The following is a 6,000-nucleotide window of genomic DNA, read 5'->3' on the forward strand; positions in this document are numbered from 1 at the left end:
TAGGCAGGCACGGTTAGGAGCAGGGCTTCCAGAAAGAATGGGACACAGTCCTTGCTCTCAAAGAACTCACAGTCATTGGGAAAGGTGTGGCTTGCCTTCCTCCAGAGCAAGCTGAAAACCAGACTCCTTCCCTCCCTGGAGCAGTGGGATGGGGCTGACGCAAGCCTTGTTCAGGATGGGACGCTGAGCGCCTGGGAACAGTCCCAGATAACCTTGACTCCACCCTGACAGTTGCCTCCGCAACCCACAACCGATGCCCTCATCCCTGGCACCCTGACCTGCCCCATCTCCAGCCTCCACTACGCGGGTTACTACCTCAGTTAGCAAACAACCCCACAGGCCTGCTGGAATGAGTCAGAGCCCTGGGTCCCTCACCAACCTTTAGTTCCCACACCCAGGAATTCAGGGCCCAAGAAGCAGGTCTGGGTGCTTCAGGCAAGAGAGGAGGCACCTGGCCTCTCTACCATGGGATAGAGACAACTAGAAGCCAGACTTCCAGAAAGAAGTTCTAAAGAGCCAGGCAACTGTGTGGGGACCCAGTGTGAGACCAAGGGGCCTGCCTGAACTCACAGCCTGCTGAGAAGTTCAGTTTATCAGCCACCAAGGAGCCAAGCTCTGCCATGGTGAGGCCCCTCCCGGGAACTGACACTTGCCCTGCCACTAGTTCTGCTTTTCCCCCCGCTGAAGCTTTCTGGGTTACCCAGGGCCCTCAGAAGGCCGCCTCTCCCCTCGACCTCCCCCATACCTCCCACTGGGGGCCTGGGGCGGCCCTGGCTGCACTCCCAGGATGAGTCTGACAGGCAGAGCTGGGATGGGCCCCAGAGAAATGTGCTGCATGTCAGAGCCTGTGCCAGAATGAGGGGCCTGCACCACTCCCCCAGTAACCTCCCAGCATGGGGTTCCCCAAAAGCTCCTCCCAGACACACACAAAAGGGGGGTGCAACCTGCGGCGGCTCCGGGGGAGGTCCTGGTGGAGCCGACACCACTGCCTCTGCCGTTGCCCTTTTAAGAACACCCCCCTGGGGGGCGGGGGTGCTGCAGGCAGGTTCCCCTTGCCGCTCCGGGTTCAGTGCTGCTCCCCGCAGACCTGCCCGAAAGGAGCCTGGGACGCCAACCTTGCGGTGTCCCAACCTCTAAGTCCCGGGGTTCCCAGCGACGGCCGATTTGGGGAAAGCCCCCTTCTCTGAGGGGAAGTTCCTCTCTTTTGCCGCTCTGATTGGTTGGCTTCCAAGCCCTGCATTTTGGAGAGCAGTCCGGGTCCCTCCACGCACGAGACTTCGACTTCCCAACCCCCACTTAAACCTGCTGTTAGAAATGATCTGGAAAATTATTTTCATTGAGGTGTAAATTGCTAATAAGATGGTGCAACCCTTCAGGGAGATTTGTTTTTTAAACCCCGAAGAAAGGGAAGAATTAAGCTTCCATTTAAGTAACGTTCATGCTTTCCTCCTTCCATCTTGTTTCAGAGGAAAAAAAAAAAAAGATGTATATCTATCTTTTCTCTCTCTCTCTCTCTCTCTCTCTCTCTCTCTCTCTCTCCCCTCTTCTGACAAAACCAGCCCCGGTCTACTTGTTCCCTGGATCCCACCGCCATTTGGTATCCCTGAGACCCTGCTCATCAGCCCGCTCTCCTGAGCCTCCCTCTCTTCTCAAGCCTCTCCCCTCTCAGCCCTTCCCCTCAGTACCGACCTGCCTAGTTTCCCCATCTTAGAACAGCCTTGCTGCCGCCCTGCCTCTGCTGTCAAGTTCAGATCCCACCTGGCTCCTTTCCCTCAAAGATAAATAAACAGCAGACACTTGGAGGCTCTGCTACCTCATCAACATTCCAGGCCCTCCTAGTCCCCACCCCCTCAGAGAGAAGGTGGAACGTTCCAGACAGAGAGAACAACCTGAGGGAGCGGGAAGAAGGCCTGAACAGCGGGAGTGAGGAGAACCAGGGATGTTGAATTGAGGGTAGAGGAGCAAGTAGGATCAGGAGATGGACGTGCCCCTAAATGCTGGCTCCCCTGGGCTCTGGCCTCTCCCTGCTCTTCTCTGCTTGCCCTCCTACTTCACTTCCCAAATCTGCCATCTCCAGCTCCACTCCCCTTCCCCCCAACAAACACATGGACTTCTCCACCAGGATCTCAAAGTCTAACTCCCTAGCTGATCTTCTGCTCCCTCCCTCCTCTGGGTGTTCAGGCACCCAAAACGAGCCCCTGGGACTCCCCCTGGACCACCTCCTCCTCATCGCCAGCGGCCCGCCTCGCACAGTCCCACTGAGTCTCTTGGTCACTCAGATCTGCCCCCTCGGCAACGTGCTCCTCAGCTGCTGCAGTGGCTCTCCTCCCGGACTGTTGTTACAAGTGCCTCCTGCTGGCCTGCACCCCCAGCCCCTCCTTCAAGGGGACCATGCGCCAAGCTGGGGGAGGCTGCCTCAGTCCCGCTCTCCCCTGCCTACATGCTTCCGATGGTTCTCTCAACTTATCGAATAAAGCCCAGGCTTCTCATCCAGGGTCCACATTCTTCACAATGTGGCCACAGTTCAGATTAGCAGGCCTTTCTCCTCCTCTTATCCTAACCATGAGCTCTGAGCTCCAGCCCCGCCTAACTACTCACACCCTCTCCCAGCACCAACCATGCCTTGCACCCCTCTGCATTTGCCCATGCTGTTCCCTCTGCAGGGATGTGTTTTCCTCCTGCCACTCTTGGAATTCCTCCTTCCCCACCTCTTTTCCAAAGCCTTCCAGCCCCACTCAGAGACATTAACAAATACAGCTCTGCCACCACATCTGCCTCTGTCCACATTAGACCGGCTGCTCCTTGAGGCCAGAGCTGGAGTCCTGTTCGTTTGTGTACCTCTCACACATAGCTCGGTGCCTGCAGCACGCCCAGGGCCAGACGGGGCTCTCTCCTGGGCCTGCTCCCTTACACTTCACAATTAACTTACTGTAGATGTTGCTTTGGGACACACTGCTCATAGCCCAGCCCCAGCCTCCATCCCTTCCCCTCTGTGCTCCGGGCCAAAAATGATCTCAGCTGGATCTTTGATGGACTGTACATCAGTCATATGGAATGCTGGGCCTACTGAGCCACCCTCAGCAAATAGTGTGGCCCTGTGGGCTGAACCTAGCGCTAGGTTAAGGCAACCAGTGCCATCTTTGAATGAGCCTCAAAGAAAGTCTATCTCACTTGGCTGGGACATCAGGCCTACAGCTCCTGGCTGCATCTAGAATTGAGAATACAGTTTTCTGGTTAAAGTGAATGAGTTCAGGGCTCTCCACACAGGAGCCCAGAGACCCGACTGACCTCCCAGATAGTAGCTCGAGGAATGGACAAACACCTGGTTACTCCTCTCTGCCATCCATCCATCCATCCTCCATCCATTCATCTATCCATTCATTTAACCATTATTTACCGAGTGCCTACTATGTGTCAAGTACCATGCCAGGTGCTAGTATTCAAGACACTCGTGTTCTCTCTGCTCCTCCGGAGCTTACTGTTAGTGGCAAAGACGGATGTGGACCAAATAAATTAACAAATAAATACTTTATGTAATTACAACTTGTGATGTGCCATCAAAAAGGGCATCTTTAAGACTACTGTATTCAACAGCTGGAAGGAAGCCAGGGTGCCCAGAACAGAGTGAAGGGGGCGGAGGCTGTGCCCCTCAGGGCTTTGTGCACCAATATGGGGAAGTTGGCTTTTATTCAAGTGCATCCAAAAAGCCCCAGTGCAAGGTTTTCAGGAAGGGAGCAACATGTTCGGATTCAGACTTCGCAGGATTACTCTGTGAAAGACACCATGAGGGGTCTTTCCATCGGATACATCCAGCATGTGGCACATCCAATAAGAAGACTGGCCTAAGGGCACCTGGGTGGCTCAGTGGGTTAGCATCCGCCTTTGGCTCAGGTCGTGACCCTGGAGTCCTGGGATGGAGCCCCCCCCCCCCCCCCCCCGCCCCGTGTTGGGCTCCCTGCTCAGTGGGAAGTCTGCTTCTCCCTCTCCCTCTGTTCCTCCTCACCATGCTCCTTGCCTGATCTCTCTCTAATAAATATAATCTAAAAAAAAAAAAAAAAGAAGAGGAAAAGAAAACTGGCCTTGACTCTTCGAATAATCACTATCAGAAGGAAGGGAGGGAGGGAGGGAGGGAAGGAAGGAGGGAGGGAAGGAGGGAAGGAGGGAAGGAGGGAGGGAGGGAAAGTAATGCATAAACCTCTGGTTTGAAAGTAGCAGCTATCACAGACCTCTGAGGGACAGCAAGGAATTTGGATTAGACTGGATATTGGATGATACCAGGGATCATCATTTGTGTCCCAGGTGTGGCAGCCTCGCTGCGGGGGTGCGGGAGAGGACACGCAGGAGCTGCGCGCTGAAGGGCAGACGCTTGAGGCGCCATGATGTTTGCACCTCACTTTCAGTTCGTTCTCTAAAAATTGTGAGAAAAAACATAGTGTCAACCATTAGTGAATCTAGGTGGAGGGTATCTGGGGATGGGTTGTACCATTCTGGCAATTTTTCTGAATACTTGCCATTTTCCAAAATAAAAAATTGGGAGAGATTTTTTAAATCTAAAAAATGTTCACCGATTTCAAAACAATGACTTGGGCTGCTGAGTGGAGACAGGTTTGGAAGGGAAGCAACCACATGAAGAATCCTCACAACTCTGACTGAGCACCCCTCAGTGCCCGGCGCAGAGTGGGGGGGCTCAGAAAGGACCATGCCCACTCTCAGGGGAGCACACCCTCAGCTGTGGAGAAAAGTGCAGGGAGGCAGACTGGGCACACGAGGCAAGCGTGGACAGGAGACACTCAGGTCTTGGCCTGCCCCAACTTTCGGCTGCTGGTCCCTTCCACCCTACCCCACCCCACAGTCCCAGAACAGCAGTGTCTGAAGTTCCACAGAGACAGCCGCTCCCCTCCCATTTCTGTGCCCTTTATAAAGCAACACTGAGCCCAGAAACAGGGTCAGGCCCCAGGGGAATCAAGATCTTCCCACCTCTCTCTCTTGCCAGAGAAACTGCCCTGACTGCCCAGCAAAGTTCACGGGAACTCTTCCCTTCCACCGCCTCCATCCACACCAGGCCCCTCGTTCAAGCAGGCCATTGGTCCTAGAATTTCAGCCCACAAGCCCATGACAGGGGTCACCTGATTCTTCCCAAATGTGGCCTTGTCTGCCCCTCCACTGCGCTGGGCCACAACACACCCACCCCGATCTTGGCTTCAGCCAAGGTGACACATCTCATTCATCCATTAAGAGCATGGACTTCTGGAGATGGTCTGGGTTCAAATTCCAGGTCTGCCATTTCCGGGCTATGTAATCTTGAAGACTCTTACCCTGCAGGCTAAATGAGTTTGCTTATGAATTCCTCTTGCTAGGAATGCCCTCTCTGATTCAAGATGCAACCCAAGTCCCACCTCCTCCAAGAAGCCCTGGAGGATTTCCTCCACTCTCACTGCCCTCTCCCTGAGCACTTCACCCATGCTACCCCGTTCAGCTGAGAGCCAGGGCCAGACCTTATGCAAAAATGTATTCTCCATCTGCCTGGAGGACCCTCAGGAAGCAGCCTGGGTGGGGAAGACCCACTAGAGCTAGGGGAGGGCCTGGGGCTATCCAAGCAGGTCACTTTCTCCTCCCAGCCTCCAAGGTAAAGCCAGAGGTTTGGCCTAGAAGAGCAGTAAATTCCCTTTGAACAGACTCCAGGATCTTGCTGCACCCTGATTTTCTCCCACGTAGGAGGGAGGTCTGAAGGTTCCTTACAGCAGGAAAGTTCCATGAAGGAGGCGGCCCTTCATCTAGGGGTCAAGAAGGACACCACCAGGGCAAGCCCTAGACTGAGACACCGTAGTGCACAGAAGACTTGGAAGTTTCCTTCCAGGTTTTGGGAGGTAGAAGGAGCTGAGGAGGGGACAGTGCGTGGAGAGGCAGCTCTGTCCTGTGGCCCTGGGGGCAGGGCAGGGAGAAGAGGGAGAACTATTTGCCAAATGTGTTTGCAGATGAAAGGAGGGGTTCCTTGCATCC

The sequence above is a fragment of the Ailuropoda melanoleuca genome, chromosome 2 (genome assembly GCF_002007445.2).
Source record: "Ailuropoda melanoleuca isolate Jingjing chromosome 2, ASM200744v2, whole genome shotgun sequence".
NCBI lineage: Eukaryota > Metazoa > Chordata > Mammalia > Carnivora > Ursidae > Ailuropoda > Ailuropoda melanoleuca.